The sequence below is a fragment of the Rosa rugosa genome, chromosome 2 (genome assembly GCF_958449725.1).
Source record: "Rosa rugosa chromosome 2, drRosRugo1.1, whole genome shotgun sequence".
NCBI lineage: Eukaryota > Viridiplantae > Streptophyta > Magnoliopsida > Rosales > Rosaceae > Rosa > Rosa rugosa.
This window is the reverse complement of record NC_084821.1, coordinates 31,584,174-31,610,627: the sequence shown is the minus strand read 5'-3', so window position 1 is coordinate 31,610,627 and position 26,454 is coordinate 31,584,174. Positions and strand designations below refer to the sequence as shown.

Genomic DNA, 26,454 nt, shown 5'->3' with positions numbered 1-26,454 from the left:
GCCGGGGTTGGCCGGGGTAGTGAATAATGCGTGGTTAACGCCTACCGCTGGGTCAGTGGGCTGGGTAATGGCGGAATGGTCTGCCTGCTCTTCAGCGTTTCCCCCGCTACAGCTAGTCATGGTGATTGTGGTGGGATGACCTTTTGTTCAAGGATTCCCACAGACGGCGCCAATGTTAATGTCTAAAAGTTCGGCGGTAGCTGAACCTTTGTTAATGCTGATCCGGCGGGCGGATCGATACTTGTGATGCTCTCCAAGCCTCCGCTACCTGTCAAGTAAAATACAAAAGGCGTCAGAGGGAGACCGCGCTGGGCGGTCTTCAACTCTCCGATGCCTAAGTTAGTCAATGTATTTATGTTGACAAAGTAACAGTAGGTAAGTATTGAATGCGTAATTAATGAGGAGAGAGGAGAGGACCTTTTATAGGTGAGGAGGAGGCTGAGCTCCTCCTTGTTTTCGATGTGGGACTGATGTGCTTCAGTTCCCAGCTTCAGGAGCTTCTGATGTTATCTTGGCGCAGTGCGTCGGCGGTGATCTGGGGGTGATCCGACGCTGAGGTTGTAGCCTGCCTGGCGGTGTATCTGTATGTCATTCCTTTGGTTGGAATTAGTACCTTTAGCGGTACAATGAGCGTGTCCCATTATAGCTAATTATGCTTGCAAATGTACATGTATGTACAGTAGCGATACAATGTCTAGCGATTCGGAAGGTGAGGTTCCTGTAGGGGCAGACGGACGCAACGAGACAATAACCATCCTATCCGCCACGTTGAGCGACTCGTCAGACCCGGAATCCTCACCGCTCGAAACATCTACGACGCTAGCCATCCCAAAACCCTAAAACCCAAAACCAATTAGTTCCAACAGGATCTAAACTCACACTTATCTCTGTTTGCACCAAGAACACCATGCCCAGAAAACCCAGAAAATGCCAAAACAAGAACAACCCGAATCCACATTCAAGTCCAGATTCGACCATCTAGCAAACCCCAAAGCCCCAACTCTCTAACAAACACCCAACCCCACCCCCAAAAACTCGCATTACACCCTCAGAGCATGCCGGAGGAAGAACAGAACACCCCAAATCAAAAATCCCAGAAACTGACAGGCAAACACACAAAAACAAATGAAACAGGAGTGAGATTCAAGATACCAACCTCAGAGATGAAGACTTTATGTGATCGAGGGCGCTTATCGTCACCACAGGAGATCTTCGTGCTTCAAAGATCAAGAACTTCACGGAATCGCCGCAATCTTCTATTCGGATCTCAGAGCAAGGCTAGAAGACGACGATAATGTGCAAAGGATACGAAGTGTTAAACCTCCAGGTTTCCCTCCCTTTTGTGTCAACATCAGGTCAATCTCAGCCGTCCGCTGGAAAACGACATCACACTACAACCGTACACGTGCCCCACAAACGCACTTACTCTTCGGATTAACCGAGGCGACGCCTCGGTTATAAAATCAATAATTACTCGCTGTACCTACATGTACGTTGCAAAGCATAATTAGCTATAATCAGACACACTCATCGTACCGCCAGAGGTACCAACTATCGTCAAAGGAGTAACCCACAGATAGGCAGCCAGGCGGGCCACGGCCTGAGCACAAGCGTTCCCCAGGATCACCGCTGACGCGCCGCCACGCACTCTGCCAAGACGGCATCAGAAGCTACTGAAACTGGGAACTGAAGCACTTCAGTCCCACATCGAAAACAAGGAGAAGATCAGACCTCTCCTCACCTATAAAAGGTCCTCTCTTCTCCCTTCATTAAATTACGCATTAACTCTCATTTATTACTGTGCTGTCTATATATCAACTGACTTAGGCATCAGAGAAGTGAAGACCGCCCAACGCGGTCTCCCTCTGACGCCCTGTCTTTCACTTGACAGCTAGCAGGAATTACCAGGTATACAGAGTAACAGTCCGCCCGCCGGACCCGCGTTAAACGGAGGTTTGGCTACCGCCAGACTTTGAGCATTAACATTGGCGCCGTCTGTGGGAACCCTTGAACAAGAGGTCATCCCATCACAACTACCATGACTAGCGGTAGCGGGGGAAACGCTGATGAGCAGGCAGACCAATCCGCCATCCCCCAACCATCCAATCCAGCGGTAGGTGTTAACCGCGCACTATTCAACACCCCAACCAACCCCGGCGGTGAGACGGATCCAGGCAGCAGCCGCCCATCAGGCCAGGACCTCGCCGCCATGTACGAGTTGGCACTGGCAGACCTTCACAAGGCAAACAGAGAACGTGAAGAGGAGCGCAGAGAGAAGACCGAGGCCCAAAAGCAGGTGGCTGCGCTGATGTCACGTTTTGATGACCTGAAAAGGACGTTAGAAAGAACCGCCAACCCGGTACAGAGCGAGCATTCGCATAGTACAAGGCGTAGTCATCCCAACGCTGGTACATTGGGACCGGAACCGGTTGTACAGATGCAGGTCCCGCTAAACCCCCCTGAACTACTAGGGATGGGACCACCGCCCATTCCCCAACTCATGTAGGAGCAAGAAGCAGAGTCGGTACCACGCACCAACCGCTCGGAAATTAGGGCAAGAACTGAGGGTGGTCCGCCTGCGCCAAGGCATAGGCAGACCCAGCGGAGTACATATGCCGGACCCGCCGGCGACGCAACAGCCCAAATTCTGGAGAGGATGCAGCAGTTGGAACAAAGGCTGGTCCGGGCGGAGTCGGGCGCCGCGCCGTCAACTCAAAGTCCACTTTTCACGTCCAGACCGGGACCCTTCACCGCTGAAATCCTACAAGCTATCAGGCCTGCGTACGCAAAAACTCCAAAGATGTCGCACTACAGCGGTGCAACCGACCCCTTCGTCCACATGGACACCTTCAAGAAGGTCACCAACAATAAGGGATTTGACGACCCCACTCTGTGCCACTTGTTCAGCGAAACATTGGACGGAGAGGCAATGAATTGGTTCTTCGAATGTCCGCCAGGATCCATCGACTCATTCAACGCACTGTCACATACCTTCCTCTCCCGGTTCATCTTACTGTCCGCCGGACATCATAACACGAGTCAGCTGTTCAGCGTCAAACAGGGAGAGAATGAGTCACTCAAGGCATTCGTCACAAGGTGGCGAGCGGCGGCATCTCAGTGCCGCGATCTGGACAAATCGATGGCATCGGCGGCCTTCAAGCAAGGACTCCTCAAGGGACCATTCCTCTATCACCTCAACTACAATCATCCAAATGCGGCATATGACCATATCATGAGTGAAGCGGTCATTCACGCCCAGGCAGAATTCATTACATATGGAGAAGTCCCACCGCCACCGGCAACGCCAGCAAAGGCAACACAGCCCACCTCCAGTCAGCATGAGACCGTTAACAAAGCACCCGCCGCATCACCAACTGACAAGAAGAGGGAATGGCCACAGGGCCACTACCAGAACAAGCGGCAGAAGGATCAATACCACAAGGGCAACCGCCCAACCCAGGAAGATAACCGCAACAAGCAAACGGAGTCTTCTCAGCGGTATGCAGTGTTCACCATCCTCACAACCTCGTACGAGGAAATATACAATCAGTGCAAGGATCAAATCCCGCCACCTCCTCCAGCAAAATACCCAAAGACGGGCAAACCCAAAAACACCGGCAGATGGTGCAAATACCACGAGGACAGCGGCCACAATACCAACAGCTGCAACGCACTCAAGACGGCAATTGAGACCTTGTACCGTGAAGGCAAGATGGAACAGTTCAAGGTGCGCCAACCACCACCAGTGATCGCCAACGTAGAGACGTTGGGCCGCATTAACACAATCGACGGCGGTGCTCCAATCACGGGCTTGTCTCACAAAGCCAGAAAGCGTTACGCACGCGTTAATCACCCAAAGGAAGTCTGCAATATCCGTTACGAGAGATCCGCCAAGGTCCCAAAGGTTGGTTGGGAACCTATCACATTCTCTGAGGAGGAAGAGCGCGGGGTGCACCTACCCCATGATGACCCCTTCTTGGTCGACGCCATTCTTGGTAGGTTCTCAGTGGGGAGAATATTGGTAGATAGCGGGTCAGCTGTCAACGTCATCTTCAGCGGTTGCTACAGCCATCTCAAGCGGAATAACAAGTTGCTCCAGGATCATGAGCCACTGCTCAGCTTCTCTGGTGACGTCACACAGCCACTCGGTTCTGACTACATGCGGTTGACTATGGGCACTAGTCCGTGTATGACGGAGGTACATACAGAATTTATAATCGTTGATTGTCTCAGCTCATATAATGCCATCCTCGAACGACCGGCGCTCAACAAGCTTAAGTGCATTATCGCCGGGTACATGCTTCTCTTGAAGTTCCCCACACCTAACGGCACAGGCAGTGTGAGGGGAAGCCAGCAGTTGGCACGCGAGTGTTATTCAACGACTATGGCACGGTCAACACGCCGCCATGATGTCCTAACGGTAGGAAACCAGGCACCGCCACCAAATATCTTCGAGGACCCTAGGGATGAGGAGAAGATGTAAGGAAGGAGCCGGTCAACCCGGACACATCCTTGAAGGTTGTCTGCATCTCGGACGAGCACCCTGAGCGGACGGTCCGTATAGGCGCCCAACTAGATCCAGAAGTAGAGGCAGAGCTCATTCAATTCCTACGTCATAACGCCTCCGTCTTTGCATGGTCTTACGCGGACATGCCAGGTATCTCCCCTGAGATTATCACTCATAAACTGACCATCAAACCCTCTTTTTATCCCATCAAGCAGAAGCGGAGGGCCTTCGATGAAGAAAAATACCGGGCAATCGGAGAAGAGGTCGCCAAACTCCAGGGCATTGGATTCATCCGCCAAGTCGTCTATCCCCAGTGGATCTCAAATTTGGTGATGGTCAAAAAGCCCAGCGGCAAGTGGCGGATGTGTGTTGACTTCAAAAACCTCAACAAGGCATGCCCAAAGGATAGTTTCCCGCTACCCCGTATCGATCAGCTGGTCGATTCCACCGCCGGACATGAGCTCCTCAGCATGATGGATGCTTTCTCCGGATACAATCAGATCAAAATGCACCCCAGCAACCAAGAATGCACAACCTTCACGACCGACAAAGGCCTCTACTGCTACAATGTCATGCCTTTCAGTCTGAAGAACGCCGGTGCCACCTACCAGCGGTTGATGAACGCCATGTTCGCGGAGCATCTGGGAAAAATCATCGAGGTCTACGTGGACGACATGCTGGTTAAGAGCGTAAAGGCCGACGGACATGTGGCAAACCTCAGGATCATAGTAACCATTCTCTTGGCCTATGGTATGCGCCTCAACCCGGAAAAATGCTTCTTTGCGGTCACCGCTAGCAAATTCCTGGGATACATTGTCAGCGAGCGGGGCATCGAGGCTAACCCAGACAAGGTCCAGGCCATCCTTGACTTGGCGGACCCAGAGTACAAGGTGCACGTCCAATGCCTCCAGGGCAAGTTAACCGCCCTTTCTCGATTCATCTCTCAACTCACTGACAAGTGTGCCCCATTCTTCAAACTCCTCAAAACAACGCACAAGAAGGTCATCGACTGGAATCCGGAATGTCAGGCGGCGTTCCAGGGCCTGAAGGAATATCTGGCGGCAGTCCCTCTCCTCTCCGTCCCTGTCCAAGGAGAAACCCTATTCATATATCTAGCGGTATCTGCATCAGCGGTAAGTTGCGCAATTGTTAGAAGGGAAGGCCAGGATGAGCTCCCGGTGTTCTACGCCGGCAGAGGCATGAACGGAGCAGAAACAAGGTATCCCCCCTTGGAGCAACTGGCCCTCGCACTTATCGTCGCCGCCAGGCGCCTCCGCCAGTACTTCCAGGCCCACACGATCCATGTGTTAACCAATCAACCACTGAGGCAAGTCATGCAGAACCCTGAACACTCGGGGCGCCTCAGCAAGTGGGCCATCGAGCTCAGCGAGTTCGACATAGAATACAAACCAAGAACCGCCATAAAGGGCCACGCAGTGGCGGACTTCATCGCTGAACTCACCGAACGCCAACCTGAACCCGGTGTAGAAATGGTACCCGGAGCGGAAGTGGTAACCGTCGGGGAGGCAAGCCCCCTCCAGTCGGATTGGAACCTACATGTGGACGGATCCGCCAGCGCCAAGGCCAGCGGCGCCGGGGTCATCCTAACAGTACCGGGGGGACTGAACGCGGAGTACGCATTGAAATTCAACTTCAAAGCTTCAAACAATGTGGCAGAGTACGAGGCCCTTATCGCCGGTTTACTCCTCGCCATTGACTCAGGGGCTGACAGCGTCAACATATTCAGCGACTCTCAGTTAGTCGTTAACCAGGTCAATGACAGCTTCCAGGCCAAGGACCAACAGTTAGCAGCATACTTGGGATATGTCAAAACGTTGCTAAAAAAGTTCAACTTCCACACCATCACACAAATCCCCAGGGAAAAGAACGCCAAGGCTGATTCCCTGGCAAGACTGGCAACCGCCCAGCCACATCAGAGTCCAGCGGACACAAAGGTGGAATGCCTCGACAAGCCAAGCATCACAAAGACCCGGGCAGAGATCTTCAACATTGAAATCAACCCCAGCTGGATGGACGAAATCACTGCATACAAGCGCAGCGGCACACTACCAGAGGATAAGGTCAAGGCACGCCAAATTCAGCGGAGAGCAACCCGCTACAATATCCAGAATGGCAAACTTTACCGCCAGGGGTTCACTCACCCCAACCTCCGCTGTTTGACCCCGGAGGAAGGAAAGCTCGTGCTGGCAGGAATTCACGGCGGGGAGTGCGGAAACCACTCGGGGGCCAGATCCCTGGCCAATCGTACAATGCGACAGGGCTACTTTTGGCCTACGCTTGGTGAGGACGCCCGGCAGGTGTCAAGATCTTGCCACAAATGCCAGCAGTTCGCCGATCTCCCACATGCGCCGGCTGAACCACTTTCAGTCATCATCGGTCCATGGGTCCACTCTACATGGGGCCTCGACTTAATGGGAAAATTCCCAACCGCCAAGGGACAGTTCAAGTACATCATTGTCGTTATCGACTACAACCGCAAGTGGATAGAGGCCGAGCCACTGACGGCCATCACTACCGCCAAAGTCATTCACTTCCTCTGGAAAAACATTTACTGCCGCTATGGTGTCCCACACACAATCATTACAGACAACGGCACACAGTTCAACAATGAGGAGCTCATTTCATTCACCGCCAATCTGGGCACCAGGATGAGCTTTGCCTCTGTCGCCCACCCCCAAACCAACGGCCAGGTCGAAGCGGCAAACAAGATAATCAAGAAGCTGCTAAAAAAGAAACTCGACACTGCCAAGGGCCTGTGGGCGGAAAAGCTTCCAGAAGTGCTATGGGCCATCAGAACGACTCCATCCTCCGCCACTGGTGAAACCCCCTTTTGTATGACGTTCGGAACTGAGGCCGTTCTGCCTGTCGAGGTGGCTCAACCCACCGCTCGGGTCGAATGCTACCACCCAGAGACCAACGGCGATGGCATCAACCTGGATTTGGACCTCCTAGAGGAAAAACGACACAAGGCCCATTTGCAAAACCTGCAAAACAAACAACGAGTTTCGCGTTTCTACAACGCCAGAGTCAAGGCCCGCAACCTCCAACTGGGGGACTGGGTAATGAAGGAAGTCATTCCAGCACCAACAAAACTCCGCCCAACTTGGGAAGGTCCATATAAAATAGTAGAAGTCGTTAGCCCAGGCACCTTCTACTTAATGGACAAGGATGGCGTCACTACGACCCACCCTTGGAATACCGAACACCTTCGGTATTACTACAAATAGTCGTGTCACTACCCAGGAGCATCTTGACTTAGCTAAATTTTTGTTCAATATTTAGCTAAGGGAAGCTACCCAACGGGTACATCCCCACTTTTGTTAACACTGACCAGTCAGTTATCAATGAAATGAGGAATTATTCAAACCATTGTTACCAAGTCTAGCACTGAGGGCAGCTGGCAACGCCAGCAATCGTCAGCGGACCTCGTCCGCTACGTTGTGCACTTGGACCAATCTTAATTCCTTTAATTTTTCATTGATTGCAAAAGAAAATCCTAAGTCAAACTCTAGCGGTATAGACATATCATCACACAACTTCAAAAATTCCATATTTCATATATTCAGGGCTGGGACTCCCCACCCAAAAAATTGTTCCTTACATTCAAAAAAAAAAAAACACAAGTACATATATTTTCAGCCTCAGCGGCTACACAGTCAAAACAGGGCACGTCCGGCATGTCAGGGGTTGGCCTCGGCGTCGCCTACTTCGGCCTGCGACGGCTGTTCACGGCTTGCTTGGTCGGTCCCTCGAGCGGTGGGACTTGGCGTCTCAATGGTCCCATCCGCCGGAGTCTGATACCCACTGCCTGAGCTGCCACCTCCTGCGGGGGGACTGGGTACTGGCGGGGGTCTCTTCGTCGGCGCTGCATTTTTTGCCTGCGGCGCCTTGGGCAGGGACGCCTTGGCCCAATCAATTGCACCCTTCGCTCGCAACAGCTCGACATTCGCCAGGGCGCCGGCCTTCGCCGCTTCATTCAGCGCGTTTTTGTATTCCGCCGACTGCTTGAAATTCTCCACAGCGGCGGCGGCGGCTCGGCTTCCGTCATCCCTCAGCCGGGTCAACTCTCCCTCCAATCTCTTCACTTCCCCCTGCCTGGCGGCAGACTCCCGCTGCAGGATGTCAATTTTCTTCTCCTTGGCGGTTACACGCTCTTGCAGCAAGGCCTTGTCTTGCTCCAGCTGGGAGACTTGATCATTTCGTTCTATGTCCCGCTGGATGGCGACGTCTAGCTTGCCCCGAGCGTCCGCCGCGTCACAGTCTGCCTTCATCAGGCGTCGCTCCACATCCACCAGCCTGTCCTTGGCCTCCGCCAGCTCCCTCTCCAGCCTCTTCACCTCCTCCCGGAGCTGTCCCTCAATTCGCGGTTGCTTGGAGGCCGCCAAGAACATTTCGTTCAGCCCAACCGCCAGATGCCCGAAGGCTGAGCTGAAGGGCGACTGCTCGATCGCCGTTGGCCGCGTCATCCCTGCCAGACCGCCGAACGACAACCGCTCGCACAAGTGGTAGAGAAACTCCCGCTCGCTGTTGGTCATGAACTCGGTGAAGGCAGCGAACGAGTCCAGATCGCTCACGGGCATCTCTCTCTCGGCCGTCACAGGAGCCTTCGACGGGTCCTGTCGGCTCCTCTTCTGCCTGTGGACCTCGAGGGTCTCATCATCATCCTCCTCCCCGTCCGAATCACACTGGCGCCGCCTCCGCAGGATCGACCGGGTATCTCCAGTGGGCGCAGCCCTGGTCCCCTTCGGCGGTTGTCTCCCCACCGCAGCGGCGGCAGCCCCCACTGGAGCCACGACCTTTTCTTTCTGTGGCCCGCGTCGAGTGGCAACCACTCTTTCCTTCTGCGGCCCGCCAGAGGATCCCTTTTTCCCCCCGCCCGCTTGTCCATCCACCTGCACGCTGGGCAGACCGTCGGCCCCTAGGTGCGAGTGGTGCGGCATGGGCAGCGTCACCGGACCCTCGGATGCGCTCACCTCCAGCGTCTCGGGGTTCACAACTGTCATCTGGGCCGCCTCTCCTGAAGCATACATTGTCTCCAGGAAGTTTTCTATCTCCGCACGGTCCATGGCTTTGTCAAAGGCGTCACGGCTCGCTTTGTTGCCTGGCGGAGTCTCTGAGAACATGCAAGCGCCCGTTAGCTTTAACCAAGTTATCAAGAGATACAAGGTGGCGGAAATCTCTTACCAATAGCGCGCGTCAGCTGCTGATCGACCAACAGCTCCCAGCCGGTGAGGAGACGGAAGTCCAACAAATTGCGGTTCTTCCAACAACCTTTGATGCGCGCAACCCGGCACTCTTCCTCTCGCGTCAGATTGTAGCGCAGTCCCGCTGTAAAACAACAGAAGGTGTCAGTCAAACGATTGCAACATATATACATTAAAACCGCCAACTATGTTCAGCGGAGATCGACGGACAACCTCGGATTGGCTGAAACTCCGACTTAATCCTAAACGTCGGCTCCCCCTGGTTGGACTCCGCTTGATACTCCCACCCCGTCGTCGCCACGCAAAACGTCCCCCGCCAGTAGGACATCGAGTCCCTCAAATTTTCTATCAGCTTGGGCGCTCCCTGCCGGCGGCTCAAATTTACTTGCCCCCTACAACCTTGGCGCTTAACGTACACCAGTTCGTAGAAATGCAAGACCTCCGCCACCGTCGGCCCCTCGCACCCGGATAGCCGCCACAAGGAGTTCATCGCCAGCATCAACCGCCACATGTTGGGACAGATCTGCCCAAACGCAATGCCGAACTCACACACCAGGATCTGAAGGTTGGGCACTAGCGGTAACGTCACTCCCTGGCGGAATATTGCCTCGTGAACGGCGGCGAACCCCGCTGGAAGGATTGAGGCCTTCTCGTCCGCCGTCGGTTGACGCAGTTTCACAACTCCCGGCAGCCGGTATGTCCGTTTCATCCGATTAACCGCGGCGGCCGTCATCCGCCCTCCCGCCTCGTCGACGGGGGTCCCATCCGGGAGCACCCACGCCGATTCCGTTTCCTCCCCCGTCACGTTTCCCCCGTCAGCAGAACCACTGGCGGCACTATTACTTGCTCGCCGCTCCTCACTCTCCCGCGCAGCAGCCTCCTCACCCGCCCTAGAACTCTCCGGACGCGACGTACGGCCCATGACAACTTCCCAGGGTATGGTTTGCAGCGGCTCGATGTCTAACGGCTCTGGCAGTGAGGTTCCTGCACGGGCAGACGGACGCAACGAGTCAATAAAAACCCTATCCGCCGCACTGATTGACACGTCAGACCCGGAGTCCTCACTGCTCGAGATCTCTACGACGTTGGCCATCCCAAAACCCTAAAACCCAAATCAGTTAGCCCACAGAAGGATCTAACCTATCCCTATATCAGGTGTAGAACAGAAACACCACGAACAGCTACCCAGAAAATACCAAAATATGAACAAACCCCCCTCAACCCAGATTCAACCATCTAGCAAAACCCTAACTGACAACTCTCTGTTAAACACCGTCCCCTACCCTCAAAATTCATCTTACACCCCCGACGAACATCAAGAAACCCAGTTCAAACACCAATACCAGACACAAACACCAGTCCCATAAATTGACAAAAACACGAAACCAAAGAGAAGGATAACCAGAACACTCACCTCAGTCGTGAACTCTCTGGCGTGCTGGTACTCGCTGTGCCCCGACGACGGGAATTTTCGTCTCTCCGACCACAAGAACTCCACCAACGCACTGCACTCTCCGCAAATCTCGGCTGGGCAGAGCTTGAAGACGACAAACAGTTCGAATGGATTTTCTGATCCCCCTTCTCAATACGTTCCCCCCCTTTTATGTCAACGTCAGAGGCTTTTGGGCCGTCCGCTAGAAAACGACATCACACCCCAGCCGTACACGTGTCCCCTGTCCACACTAACCCTCCGGGTTAACCGAGGCGCCGCCTCGGTTACGAATTCCATCATTACTCGCATTAATGACGAGAGGACGGCCGGACTGAGGAGACGCGTCTCCACACGCTAACCCTCTAGTTCTTTGCCACGTGTCAAGGCGTATCACGAAAGCAATCCAGGGTACGCCCTTCTCCAAGTGAGTCTCCGCTGAGCGAAACCCCGCCAGCGAAACTTCTCTCCAGGTGACCATCTCCGCTGGGCGGAACCCCGCCAGCGGAACTTTTTCACTAGCTTTTATTCACGAAGTCTCCCAACCGCGGAACTTCTCCCTTGTCATCATACAAACGGGGCACCTTCCGCTACACACCTCTAGCGGAAACCTCTTTTATCTGGCAAGTCGCGTACTTTGTTCAGCGCGGTACCGCTCAATAAATTAACGCCAAGCACGTCCACTGGACGCTGTTTACTGCTGTGAACCAGCGGGGGGACTCACGCTAGCGGCGGATCCCGAGGCCACGCCTCATTCTGACAAATGACCGCCACGCGACATTACAGTCAGATTGTCCCTACGGGACACGGGGACTAGTCAACAGTCTACGACGACCCTGATCAGGTACGTTGACCCCCGTCACTCGGGTCCTAAAGATTGGGTTCGCTACCCAACACCCTCTGCTCCGTGCAGCTCCCCCTCACCAAACAAATTTTGCGACCATCCGGATGTCCATCTTAGCCGGGGAGTGGGGGACTCCCTGGGGGGCCTAGCAGGGGCCCACCCGAAAGGGTATAAAGCGTTTGCTCAGTAATATCTATGGTTGACAACGCACTGACGCTAATTATGCTTTTGCAAAAGTCTAGCGGAAGAAAACGCTTCATACCGCCGATCAACTCCCCAACCAAGATTGCCCTCCTTGACTGGGGACTTGGGGGACTTGTACCTACATGTACGTTGCAAAGCATAATTAGCTATAATCAGACACACTCATCGTACCGCCAGAGGTACCAACTATCGTCAAAGGAGTAACCCACAGATAGGCAGCCAGGCGGGCCACGGCCTGAGCACAAGCGTTCCCCAGGATCCCCGCTGACGCGCCGCCACGCACTCTGCCAAGACGGCATCAGAAGCTACTGAAACTGGGAACTGAAGCACTTCAGTCCCACATCGAAAACAAGGAGAAGATCAGACCTCTCCTCACCTATAAAAGGTCCTCTCTTCTCCCTTCATTAAATTACGCATTAACTCTCATTTATTACTGTGCTGTCTATATATCAACTGACTTAGGCATCGGAGAAGTGAAGACCGCCCAACGCGGTCTCCCTCTGACGCCCTGTCTTTCACTTGACAGCTAGCAGGAATTACCAGGTATACAGAGTAACGGTCCGCCCGCCGGACCCGCGTTAAACGGAGGTTTGGCTACCGCCAGACTTTGAGCATTAACACTCGCATTAATGACGAGAAGACAAGTGTGCTGAAAAGACGTTACTGCACACGCTAAACCAATCCATGACGACCACGTGTCGGGCGTTGCCAAATGAAGCGTCTACCCTAAGTAACCACCAAGGAGGTAGACTACGAAATGACAGAGTCTCCGCTAGGCGAAACACCGCTAGCGGAACTTCTCTCCATCTTGCAAGCGAGATAGTCTCAGCTAAGCGCAACACCGCTAGCGGAACTTCTCTCCATCTTGCAAGCGAGATAGTCTCCGCTAAGCGAAACACCGCTAGCGGAGCTTCTCTCTTTCCATCTTGCAAGCGAGATAGTCTCTGCTAAGCGCAACACCGCTAGCGGAACTTCTCTCTTTCCATCTTGCAAGCGAGATAGTCTCCGCTAGCGGAACTTCTCTCTTTCCATCTTGCAAGCGATATAGTCTCCGCCAAGCGTAACACTGCTAGCGGAACTTCTCCCTCGGCACCGCTAACCACAACAACATTTGCCACACTACCGCCAGGCAGGCCCTCGCAACACTGCAAGCCACTTATCTTCAGCGGAGGGAATTCCGCCAACGACGATTCCTGAGGCGATGCCTCACTATGACAACGACCACAACGCGGCGTTGCAGTCAAAACATGATCCTCCGGGACAGGCAAGAGGATACGTCAACACAGTCTTCGACGGCCCTGATCAGGCATGTTGACCCCCGCCACTTGGGTATCAAAGATTGGGTTCGCTACCCAACACCCTCTGCTAAGCGCAGCTCCCCTCAACAAACAATACACTGGCCAAACAGAGGTCTATCTTAGCCGGGGAGTGGGGGACTCCCTAGGGTGCCTAGCAGGGGCCCACCCGAAAGGGGTTAAAGCGTTTGCTCAGTAAGTCCATGGTTGACAACGCACTGATGCTAATTATGCTTTTGGCAAGACTAGCGGAAGCAACGCTTTGAACCGCTAGGCAACTCCCCAACCAAGATTGCCCTCCTTGACTGGGGACTTGGGGGACTTGTACTTACATAGCCATTTGCAAGCATAATTAGCTATAATGAGCCACGCTCATGCTACCGCCAGCGGTACCAACTCCCTCCAAGGGAGTGACCTACGGGAACACAGCCAGGCAGGCTACCGCCCGAGCCCCGGCTTACCCCCAGATCACCGCCGACGCGCCGCCACGCGCTTCGCCAAGATAGCATCAGAAGCTCCAAAGCTGGGGACTGAAGCACATCAGTCCCACATCGAAAACATGAAGAAGATCAGCTCCTTATTCACCTATAAAAGGTTCTCTCTTATGTCGTCATTAATTACGCATTAAATACTTACCTACTGTTACTTTGTCAACATAAATACATTGACTAACTTTGGCAATGGAGAGTTGAAGACCGTCCGGCGCGGTCTCCCTCTGACGCCCTCTGTATTTCACTTGACAGGTAGCGGAAGCTTTGAGAACATCACAAGTATCGATCCGCCCATCGGATCAGCGTTAACAAAGGTTTAGGTACCGCTGAACTTTTAGACATTAACAGTTCTCTTGACCAATTTTAGGCTTGGTTGTTCCGAGCCGGGCATGTAAATAGCTTGGTGCTATTTTGTGGTTTTGTTTGTTAAATTATTGGTGACTTAGTAATCGGCATAACCAAGGATTGGAGTTAGCTTTTCAATCCCCGTGGTACGATAGTTTTGAGTTCAAATATTTCCCACTTCTTTGATGATCGTGCCCTTATTGCGTGTAAGTTGCATTTAAGCACCAAATCACACAACGTGTTTCATGTGTCTCAATCAAAGAAAAGTTCACCGGAAGCTCATCAAGTTCTAGCATGGATGGATTTGCCACTACATAGTGATGCAACATACGAAGAAGGACCTACGAGCATACCAAGTCGGAGTACCAAGAAATTAAGGAACCGCGTAGTCCCCTTGGTGAAGTTCCAATGGATTCATTATGGAAAAGAAAAAGCAACATGGGAGCTCGAGTCTGAGATGCGAGAGAAGTATCCACACCTCTTCTGACAACCAGGTAAATTTCAAGGACGAAATTAAGGAGGGGAGAGTGTGAGCCCCCATAATATTTCTTTTACTTTTAGCACATATATTTCGCGCATAGGAATTTTTTTTGAGGCCATTAGGAAATAAGCCGTGATTAATTTATAGGTTTAGACGAAATATAGGGTTTTGGAAGTGTTGGGGTGTTGAGAAATTCGATAAGGAAATAAGGATTGGAAGTTGGATTTGATGTTTGTACATTGGGCTTACAAATAGGTTAGAATTATAGTGAAAAATCAGATTAAGGCCCAAAGCCCATATGGAAGGACATTTTTGTCATTTCTCATTTTATGCATATATAGGAACTAAATCGAACCAATCCAAACCCTAGCCTCATTTTCACTTCAGCTCTCTCTCTAGCTGAGACTCTCTCTCTCTCTACCCTATCGCCGGAAATCGCCTCGCCATGCCAGAAACGCCACGCCGGCCACCGGCCGCCGCAACCAGAAAACGCCAAAACCTCCAAATTTTCTTGATTTCTTCTCCTCTACCCAAATTTGAGCATGATATCACGAGATCAAGCCTCAAAGCCATGAAATCTCTCAAACCCGAAGGCAAACTAGAGGGTTTTCAAGATTTCTCCGTTCATAGGTTGATTTGAGGTGAGATTCTTCATTCTAGGCTTGAATCCGAGTTTCTATTACGTTTTGGGTAAAGATTTAGTGACATGCAAGTAAAAATTTCAGATTATTTGAAGATATCTCCAAGTTCGTAGTCATAATTAAAGGAAGAAGTGGAAAGTCGTCATCTTTGGGTAAGGTTTCATACCCTAGCCTCGAAATTATGGGTTTATTGGTAAGGTGGTGATTTGCATGTTGGTTTTATGTAGAGATAAGAGTGTTGTCAAGGGAGCCAAGGAGGAAATTGAATGAATTTTTGGTAAAATCCAAAAGGTAAGGTTCGTGGGCTAAAGAATAGCCTTCATTCTTACAATTTCGACAATTTTATTGGAGTAAAATGGTTTTTGATAGGGTTGGATTGTTCAATTTTATTTGCATGTTGTTCTTGGTTTAACAATGATGTTTTTGGTGAAGAGTGGGAAGAACAAAAAAAAAAAAAAAGAAGGAAAAGAGTTATTCACTAGGCCAAAAAAGCTAACAGACAACGGACCAAATTCGTTGTGTGATTTGGACGATCTCCGTTGTGTATCGGAGCGTTGTGTGATGAAAAATGGCACAACGGTGGAAACCCGTTGTGTGAATCACAAACAGTCAACACTTATTTGGTTAAAACTGTTGTGCCTTCTCTCTGCAGATGGCAGCCAAAGTTTCCGTGCAGTCATGCTGCACATGTCATTGGCATCATTCACACAACGAAAGTTGTTTCCGAGACGTTGTATGAAAGGCGAATCAGACAACAGCATTTTATTTTCTCTGTTGTATGAGTTATCCTCACACTTCACTTTTGGAAATTTTATTGTTGTGTGTTAGTTTTTAGATAATGTATTCTAGTTATTACAGTTGTGTGATTATAAATAAGACAACGTATGTTTGTTAGAACCGTTGCATGGTTATATAAGGATTCATTGTGTGAACATCCAAATTGTTACTTCAGACAACATTATTAACATTAGAAATTCTGTTGTGTGATAATCGTCTTTTCTGGATTTTGTGCATTGATAATAATGCTCCATTTTACCTAATAAACAGTGACTAATTGTAAAGAAAAGACACTGGAATCTATTAAATGAGTAATCCAACTCATACTATTTGAAGAAAAGCATTCAAATGTTAAAAGGGAGGATTTCCCAATCATCCAAGCCAACTTTGAAAGAAGTAAAGCATTCAACTGCATGCCCATCTACTTGGGACATCAAAAGCTGATACAAATACAAACTATTTGTTACAAAACATGCCACATAGTGCATGAATATTGTACCAGCAGAGAAGCACAAAAATGATGCTTTCCTTCAGCAACAACCTACTTCCTCTTATGCTTTCCTTTAGCTCCTACACATACGCCTTCACGACATACTTTGCCCATTCATTTCGCATCATATCTATGTCTGCTTGGGTATATTGACTGTTGCCTCTCCTCTCCCACTGAATATGTCAGCAAATGCATTCTAGCTTCAACAAATGCATTCAACAAAACAAAGGCAAAGAGTAGCAGTCAAGCAACACTCACCAGTCAAGCTAGCTCCTTACAACTCCAGCAATAGCAGCATAGCCAACAATAACAGCTCTCCAACAAGAAAACTCTGTCTAACAATAGTCAACTCCTTTAATATGTACTCCTAAACACAAGCCCATAAAGGTAATTAGAATTTAACATAGGAAAATTTACCTGTATGTACATATCCATCAGGACCATCACCATCTTCATTCAATCCACACAAGAAAACCAAATACCAAACCCACAGGTAATTAATTTTGGGAAGAAGCGAGGTGCTTGGGACTAATTTTTATAGCTTTGGGAGATATATAGATGTGTCCCAGACCTGCCATACTTGTTTCCCACTACATGAAAAGCACCATAGCTATAACCTAAATTTATAATATTTCAGATTTGAGTTTATTAATTGGTTAATGGAACCCCTGAAAGCTTAAGAATTAAGGTTCTATAATTTTGGTGGAAAAACCCCTGAACCGGTAACATAAACCAAAGTCTATCATAAAAAAAACAGAAACCAAAGTCAAAAGCATATTTTGCTTATAAAGCTGCAACCATACAAAAGAATCATTCACAAGTACAGCTATGTTTTCTGCATTTCACAAATTATGGTTGCAAAACATAGATGAAAGTCTTAACAGAGAAACTGAAAAGCAAAGTACATTTATAGAATCCAATAAGAAACTAAAACAGAAAAAGAAACGTAGGCCTTAGAAGAAAGAAGAAATGAGTTCTTACATCTTCTGCTTTTAATTTCAATCCCTAGATTTTTTTTCTCAGCTACCCTTGCTTGGGCTTCCAGTTGGTCTTTTTTCTTATTCTGCAATATGATTTCATCAACAACCTGCTAGGAAACAGAAACATTACACCTGCAAGAAGATAGAATATATAATTAAGACAATTGACAATCTATAAAAGCAATGTGATCAAACGTAGAATCCAAACTCCAATGCTCTTGCATTTAACTCTTTTACTTGAACACCCAATAACTGCCCACCCAACACAAGTGTGACTACTCTCCCCAAAGTTCTAGTACAATCATCATGAGTTCCCAAGGAAATAGATTATCATTACAAAAGTACAACAGTACATCAACTTAAACCCAAAATCCATCACATCACAGCAAGACTTGTCATGTTTTATAAATGCATCAGATTTCATGGCACATATATTCAGAGAATTATGCATTTAGTTGAAAGCAACTTTAATCAAAGAATAGCATATGTAGCATCACCAACAATGAACATAAAAGGGTTTCGGTTCTATTACATAAGCATTGTTTATGAACCCAAATCAGAAGCAAAACCAAAATAGAGACAGAAATTCTTCACCTCCTTTGCAAAAGCTCAGCTCGTCCAAGCACCAAAGAGCATTAATAGAACACTGCAAAAATCACAAAGAGGGTCAATTTCTTATAGCAATGTAACCCAGTTTCATCAAAAACAAAAACCCAAAAACCAACTTAATTACTATATCGTTTATGGGATACAAAACACAGAGGCTGATGCTGAAGAAAGAAAAAAAAAAGGAATTATTTTTGTGACAAAACAGCTTATTTTCAATTATCCATGGCTTTCTTTGTAACTGAACTAACAACTAACAGAAATATAATGAAGTCCTCAGTTTCATAATTATTTTACATATTCACCCATCCGAGCATAAATCTTTCAGAAATTCTGAAACTCAGTTTCATAATTATAACGCTCATCTCCATGTTCTTATGCAAGCCAAAAACAAAACAATCTAATAACCATCGATGCAAGTGCCCATATTCTAAATGTACAGTACAATGAGATATAAGCAAATGACTAACTATCATCTTATCAGATACAGCACCTTATTTTGAATTCCAATATACAATGATATAGCATATAGCAACTATACAATTACATAACTGGAAAAGCTTTTCTTCTCTCAAGCAAATACATTTGTTTTGGTTGCTTTGTCTAAACCAGTACAATTAATCTTCCGGAAAAACTTGTCACTTTTGGTAGCAAAAGTAGCAAGGGAAATTGGTACATTTTATTAAAAAATGTTGCTCTTTGGTTTATTCAAGTTTCCTAGATCTCCCCAGCACATTACTGATGATGGTCCTCTGGCATCACAATAAGTCCTTGCAATCATGTATCAGACCTATACAACTTTAACAACCAACTTTTAAAATATATGCCCTAGAATCGAACCTTGTGTGTATGAGAGAGTATATAATCATATATATACCTAATCAATTAATTGGTAAATAGAATTGCTCAAGAATTGGTAAACATACCAACTTGCCTCAGACCAAAACCCAATAAGACATGCAGTTTCTCTATGTAAAATTTAAAAAAAAAATTAAAAAATATATAAATCAAAATAAGAACAAAACACCTCAATTACATTGGGTTGCCCCATACACCTTATCCCCGAAGCATGACATAACCTAATCTTTTATTTATTTATTTTTTTTCTTGAGCATGGATTACCCTCTGACTTATACATGGCATATGCAGAATCATAAGACTATGATTGAATCATTATCCTCCGCAAACTTATTAAAACTCACACCACAATTGAACCTCAAAACACTATCTTCAACTAAATATCCATAAAATGAAGCCATTCACCGTGGATGATTGTTTGGAGGGGTATTATGATTAGGTATATGAATATATCATCATCACAAAATTGGGAATCATATTAAAATAGCAGAGAAGCTTACCTAAGCTTTGACCAAGTTATGATCAGAAATTTTGATTGAAAGAAATGCACTAAAGCCTTGGCAAATATTTGATGATAAAATTCTGTGGGAATTAAACACACAGTTAAATTAGCTTTAAGGAAAAACTGAGGCATAAGAACGTCATTACAAAATAGGATTACAAATCAAACGCAGTAGCAAATCAAAGAAGCAATTAAGAGCAGTTTACCGAAAAGGAATGGTTTTTAACAGTTGAACATAGGCAATGCTGCTATATTTTTTTTACAAAGCCATAGTCTCTGAAATTATGTTTCATTTAAGCTATAAAAATCCTTAAAACTATTAAATGCACAGAACCATTATCATGATCTAAAGGCTTAAACTGAAAATTCAAATTCAAGGATCATAGCTGGAAAAGTTGACTGAAAACAAATTGATGAGGATTGATATTGGGTGGAAAAAAAAAAGCTACATAAAACACTTCCATAACTTGTGTCATTCATCTGAATTGTGTGCAGAGAAAGGAAAAAGAATAGATAATTCAACTATCGATCACTAATGATTCATGTTTCAAGAGAGAATCCACAGTGATAATATGGTTTTGAAGTTGAAGAGCATGAGCATAAATCTGAAGCACTATCATGAATATAAAGGTCCTATAAGCTGCCCCTTCATCATACTTACATTCCCTCTGTGAAATTCTTGCAAAACCTCTCGGACCAAGAAACCGATCCTCAATCAGAATCGCCAATCCGTTTGCAAATAGCAAACAAGTTACTAATCCCCCATTACTCACTCAATCCCACAGAGCAAAGCATTGGCCTCAAAACCCAAAAGCACAAGCAGATTACAGATTCAAAATATAAACAAACAAAAGAAAAGCCCGAAAATTCACCAAAAGAAAAAAGGAAATATGCTAAAAGGAACACCCATCACCAAAAGTTAAGGAAAAAGCAGAACACCCAAAATAGCAAACAAAACCAGAACCAACAATAGCTACACATCTATACCAAAGTAGACTAACAAAACCAGAAACCAACATGAAAATTAGCAACTTGAAGATAGAAAACGAAGTTCATGTATCAAAGTAGACCATGTGCACCAGTTGCCTGCACATCCAAACAAAACACAGCATTAGAGCTTATTGTTCTAATTCTTTTTCATGTTTCTCTAATTTCTCAGCAAAAAAAAAATGCAAAACAGAATCAAAATTCGAAAACGCACCATCTCTTGCGAGAAAGGATTGGCACCGGTGAGTTTACATTGAGTGACGACGATTTTTTGGAGCTCATTAATATGGCTGTGGAAAATCTCCCTCTACGAGTCGACGAACTTGTGGAAGGGCTTGATGAAATTCCTAATCTCTAGCTCAGAGAGATCCTCCATTATCGACCTCGATGGATTTGACCACGAATCGAGTAGCCGTGAAACCCCTATTTCCTCCTCAGTTTATAGACTAGCTCCCAAATCCCTAAATCGAAGAACCCTAATCTTCAGGTAGATTGAAACCCCCTTTTCCTCCTCCTTCAATTTATCGACTAGCTTGAAACCCCCAAATCGAGAAGCCCACAAATCTCCAAATTGAAGAACCCTAATCTTCAGCAGATCGAAACACCATTTTCCTCCTCTTTCTTCCCAGTACGAAGAACCCACAAATGAAACTGAGTCGAACCCTAATCGAGATGAATCGAGTGATGGCTGAGTAGAACCTTAATCAAACATGGCTGAGTAGAGTGATGGCTGTTCTGAGTGATGGTGTTGAGAGGAGATGGTGTTTTCAAGAGAGATTGTTTTGAAGAAAAGGCTATTTTTTCTAAAGTATTGGAAACACAGCTATTTTGATGAGAGATGGTGCTGAGAGGAGATGCTCGAAGAAAAAGCTATTTTTTCTAAAGTATTGGAACCACAGCTATTGAAAGATTCTAAGTAGGAGACAAACTCGCTGGCCCAGTGCACTTGGTTTTCATAGATCAAGTTACGTTGCCTCATTATGTACACATTAAATTTGAGCTGAGCGACCAAAGAGGGGAAATTCCCGCCTATGTGCAATCAAAATATTAGTTTTGGCGCTGGGTAGAGGCATTTCTTATTCAGACAACACATATAAATAATTTGGTTGTAGGAGCTTACAATCATCACACGCAAGTTGATAAAAATTTATTCATTTTGGGGGGGAATGAGTGGCATTTTGGGGCACATCCAAACCATCCCAATATATCTTCCTCACTTGGACAACACAGAGTAAAAAACTGTTGTATGATATTTTGCAAGCTACTCTCATACAACAGATTTAACTATTCTGTTGTACTATATAGTACCAATTTGGAGCCAAATTTGAGTCAAGCTAGGAGGGAAATCTACCTCTATATTTTTTTTCATTCACACAACAAACTATTATTGTCAGTGTTGTGCAATCACCTTCTACATAAAAACTTCAAAATTTTTATGTCCTTATACAACGTAAGGTTCCTAATCGTGTTGTATGATTGACTTTCCATCATCACACAACATTTTTTTTTTTCGTTGTGTAAAAAGTGTTGTATATTGAGGTTATTGGCCTAGTGATTTTGATTAATTGGGAAAAAAAGAGAAAGTGGAGAAAAGAAATATTGGAAATTTATTGGTATTAAATCCTATTTCAAGGAGGGTTTGACCAAACAGGAAACAATTAAAAAGAGAGGAGTATTGTTTTGACATTAATCAATTGTGTGGTGACCCGGGAGGGGGGTCCCACAGCGCCGCGATTCCGAGCCAATGAGAAACCGACATGTCACGAATGGCATCCCGATAACTCATTAACCCGAAAACGCAAGGCCTTTTGGGTTTGGACTGTTGGTTCACAAAACACTTTCTTGGACAAGTCATTCTAGCAACCTAACAACACATTTTCAAAAGCGGAATTCGAAATGGGCTAAGAGTTTTGGGCTTGCGATCGGAGCCCAATTTGGAAAATAAAACTGATCCGTAAGTAACGACAAGTATGGGAGACGCGCCCCAGGGTTACGGGTCTCCCGGAATTTTTGTAAACGAGTAGGAAATAAATAAATAAATAAAAAGTAAATAAATAAGTTACTACAAAATCCGATTGAGGACCAAAACCTTCTTTTGATAAAACTAAAGAGAAATGCGCCAAGCTGTGCCATGTGCCTCCCCTGTACGCTTCCCGACCACATGCTCGAAACCTGCACACTATAGTAGGGGTGAGCTTTCGTCCTCGCATGCCCAGTAGGGGCCGACCCAACCATGCTAGGTTTGAAAAATAATATACTTGAAAATATTTACTACATAATATTGTGCACGTTTATTGAAAAATGCTTTAAGAAAAGTGGCAACCACAAACATTTGTTTTCTTTCATAAAACATGTGCAGTATGCTTCACACACTTGGCGCTCCGAGATACTTACCTGCCGGCTAAAGTAAAATAAATCGGTGACCGACCTGGTTCAACCTGAGTACGAGAACCAGCCAACTACTCTGTAGTCTTTGTGACTACAAGTAGCGAAAGTGTCCATTTCCTGGCTCTGAGTCTCCTATGACTGGTTCACTGTCTGTATTTACCTTTCCTTGACAAACATAGGAGCACAGCCCCCTCCGGAGGTTCACGGTTATCGACACCGTGGGATCCCTAGGAATCAACGTGTCTAGGTCCCATTCACTTTCAGGTCACAAACATACAAAGGGTACAGTATCTCAACATGCAAGTCTAGCCTCGATTTTCGCAATCAACAATTATCAGCTCTGAAAACACATGTATCACGAGGCATCGACTGATGAACAACCAAAAACGTTCTTGCAGGCAACATACTATCATAGTATAGCATTCCACATATACTGAAAAGCCTCTAACAAGGAAGGGACAGCTCACCCTACCTGGATATGCCGGCGTATTCCACGCTCTGACGCTTTCCGCTTAAGCTTCCTTAACGATCGTGTTTCCTAAACCATTACTTAGTTTGTAAGTAATTATCCAGGTAAACATCATGATCAACTTTAAGTAATCGCGCACGCTAAATCCTTTTTATTTCAATGAGGCCATTAATTACTTCTTTTAACCTTTACCAATTTGGGAAACCAACTTCTTTCTTAAAAAGGAAAAACGTCCTTATTGCTCCGCTAAACTATCGCCAATCCGAGCGACCAAAGTCGAGTCGATCCTCACACTTTACGAGGTCGGTCAACCCTGGTCAACTCTCGGAGTTGACTTTTGACCGTTGACTTCTGACTTTTGACCAAGTATTCCCTTATTTACCATTATTTCTTATTTATTAAAAATAAATAAGTAAATAATTATAAATAAAGTTTTACTTTTCCCTTTTACCCAATTACTTCTCCTTTTTCACATTTTTACTTTTACCAAGACTTTTACCTCCACACTTTCACTTTTACCTCCTTTTTACCGAATTTACCTTTACTTTCACCTTCTTCACTTTTTACCACTTTACCAAGGTAAAACTCATTTAATTCAACTTTTACTCTTTTCTTCATTTTCTTCCAAAAATAAAGCCATTTCTTTTCTTCTTCCTTTTCTTTTTCTTTTGGCCAAAATAACACAACAACAATCACCAAATCTTCAACACCAATTTCCAATCCTTTGAAAATTAGATCAATAAAATCCTACTAATTAAACTCTATTTTTCACAATTTTTTCAACAACAACAATATCTCAACAAAATCAAAATCAACCAAATAAATTCCAAAAATTCTAGGGTTTGTCTAAAACCCATTCCTTACCCTTTCTTCTTCAAAACTCACGGCCTAAGCTTCCTCCATGGCCTTCTTCACCTACAAATCCGTCCATCATCAATACCACAACCAAAAATTGCGAAACAAGGTTGCATGGATAGATCCTTACCACAAATCCTTGTCAAACCCATAGCCTAGCTTGATGGTTCAAGGAGAAATCGGGTTCATGCAAACAAAATCACAAACCCAAATCAAAAACTCGGATTTAGGAAGAAAGATGTATAGATCGAAGGAATATAGGCTAGATTAGGATGGAAAATACCTTGATTTGAGCTTGGAAAGAAGAAATCACAAAAGCCCCAATTTTAGCTTCGGGTTCTAGGGTTTTTGGGGGATTAAATGGCTAAATTTCATGATTTTGGTTGGAGAAATGGAAAGAGGGAAGGAAGAGGAGAAAATCTGGAAATTTTGGTTGAAATCCGGATTCCGGCGACTGGCGGCGGTGCGGCAGCGACGGCGGCGGCGGCGGCGATTTCCGGCGACCGGGTAGAGAGAGAGGCTCTCGGTAGAGAGAGAAAGCTGATGGAGAAAATGAGGGAAGTGGCTAGGGTTTGAGAGGGATGTGTTCCTTAAATACCTCTCCCAAATTTAATTGTGAAAAGTCGAATCTGCCCCTCCTTTTGGGCCAAGTGGGCTTGGGCTGCTCCAACTTTCTTTTTCTCTTAATTTCCTCAAGCCCAATCCGAAAATTACATCTCCAAACATCCTTATTTCTCCGACACTTCACCGAATCCTTTCGGGAAAATTTTCCGGGCTTGTCCTAAGCCTCAATACTTTAAAAATACTTTTCTAGACCCAAATTGGATTTTCTCTAATTTCTTAATCCTTTTAATGGCCTCATAATCTTAATCTAATCTCGAATACATTCGTACATTACGAATACGTAATTTCATACGTTATGCGACAAATTAAAATAACAAGAAAAAGTACGAAGTTAAAATGTTCTCCTTTCAAATTTGCTTCGGCGATCTTTTTGCTGCAATGAACTTTAGTACCTTCTAGGCCCAAATGAAAGGACTTTGGCCCAAACTTAAATTGTCAACCCAGTAGGTGGTCTCGACACCAAAACAATTTCCAAAATCGATTTCTTCACTTAAATCACCTTGCGAAAATCTTATTGACGAAAAATTACCTTCTAAAAATTAAACAAAATTTTCGGGGGCTCACAAATTGGACTTAAAAAGGTGGAAGTGGAAAATAAGGAATTATAAAGGAAAGACAATAAAAGTTAATTTGTCTATTTTCAGAGAAAGGAAAGATTGAGAAAGAATTATTGGAGAATAAATTAGTAATAATTGGATGAGTTATTATTCTCCAAAATTCATAGTCAAGAGAAGATTATTTGGCTAAAGGTCAATTAAATTTTAAATCGGAGACAAAGGTGAGTCAAGGAGAAAATAAAAGGAATTATTCTAAGATTTCTTTCCAAGATTAGGTGTTGATTTTAAAAGGAGAATGATTGCTTAAGAAAAGTTGCCTATTTGGAATTTATGGGCATTAGTTGGCCTCAATTTAATTAACTGGATTATTAGATGCGCAAAATGTTGATTACCTAAGTAATACCAAGAAGGAATGATTATTAACGGTTTAAATTATTCAATCAGGGAATCGAGTTCATGTAGGAAACTTTAGCGAAGCGGACCAAAGTGGGGACACGTCTATTACATCCAGGTAGGGTGAGCTATTCCTTTCCATGTTAGTGGGATTTTGCTGTGTGTATACGCTTACATATATATATATATATATATATATATATATATATATATATATTTTTTTTTTTTTTTTTTTTTTTTTTTTGTTGCGTGAAAAATCCTGCATTGTTTTTGGTTGTCATTGTTGATGCCTAGAGATAAATGTTTCCTTATTTGTTGTTGATATTTAATTGTTGAGATAAAATCCAAGGCTTAGACATGCTTATATATCGGAGATATGTTTATTTAGTGACCTGAGACTGATAGGAGCTATGCTTCCTACGGTGTTGAAACCGTGAACCTCCAGAGGGGCGATATGACCATATGTTATGTTGAGTCCATGTCACCTTAGTAGTGTACGTAGGGAA

At 46.0% G+C, this 26,454-nt stretch overlaps 2 long non-coding RNA genes across 3 annotated transcripts; both read right to left on the bottom strand.

The window, feature by feature from the left end:
* Nucleotides 1–16,611: 16,611 nt before the first annotated feature.
* LOC133729744 (uncharacterized) lies at nucleotides 16,612–18,355 on the bottom strand. Its single transcript, XR_009856484.1, has 4 exons — nucleotides 18,304–18,355; nucleotides 17,711–17,816; nucleotides 16,988–17,096; nucleotides 16,612–16,902 (listed from the first exon to the last, which is right to left on the bottom strand). It is a non-coding gene; the product is annotated as an uncharacterized LOC133729744 (long non-coding RNA).
* Nucleotides 18,356–22,566: 4,211 nt separating this feature from the next.
* On the bottom strand, nucleotides 22,567–24,841 carry LOC133727901 (uncharacterized). Of its 2 annotated transcripts, none has more exons than XR_009855421.1 (3): nucleotides 24,384–24,841; nucleotides 23,523–23,588; nucleotides 22,567–22,841 (listed from the first exon to the last, which is right to left on the bottom strand). It is a non-coding gene; the product is annotated as an uncharacterized LOC133727901 (long non-coding RNA). The 2 variants fall into 2 exon arrangements; XR_009855422.1 differs by lacking the exon at nucleotides 22,567–22,841 and having other exon boundaries at nucleotides 23,375–23,588; nucleotides 24,384–24,434; nucleotides 24,505–24,841.
* Between the last annotated feature and the right edge of the window lie 1,613 nt (nucleotides 24,842–26,454).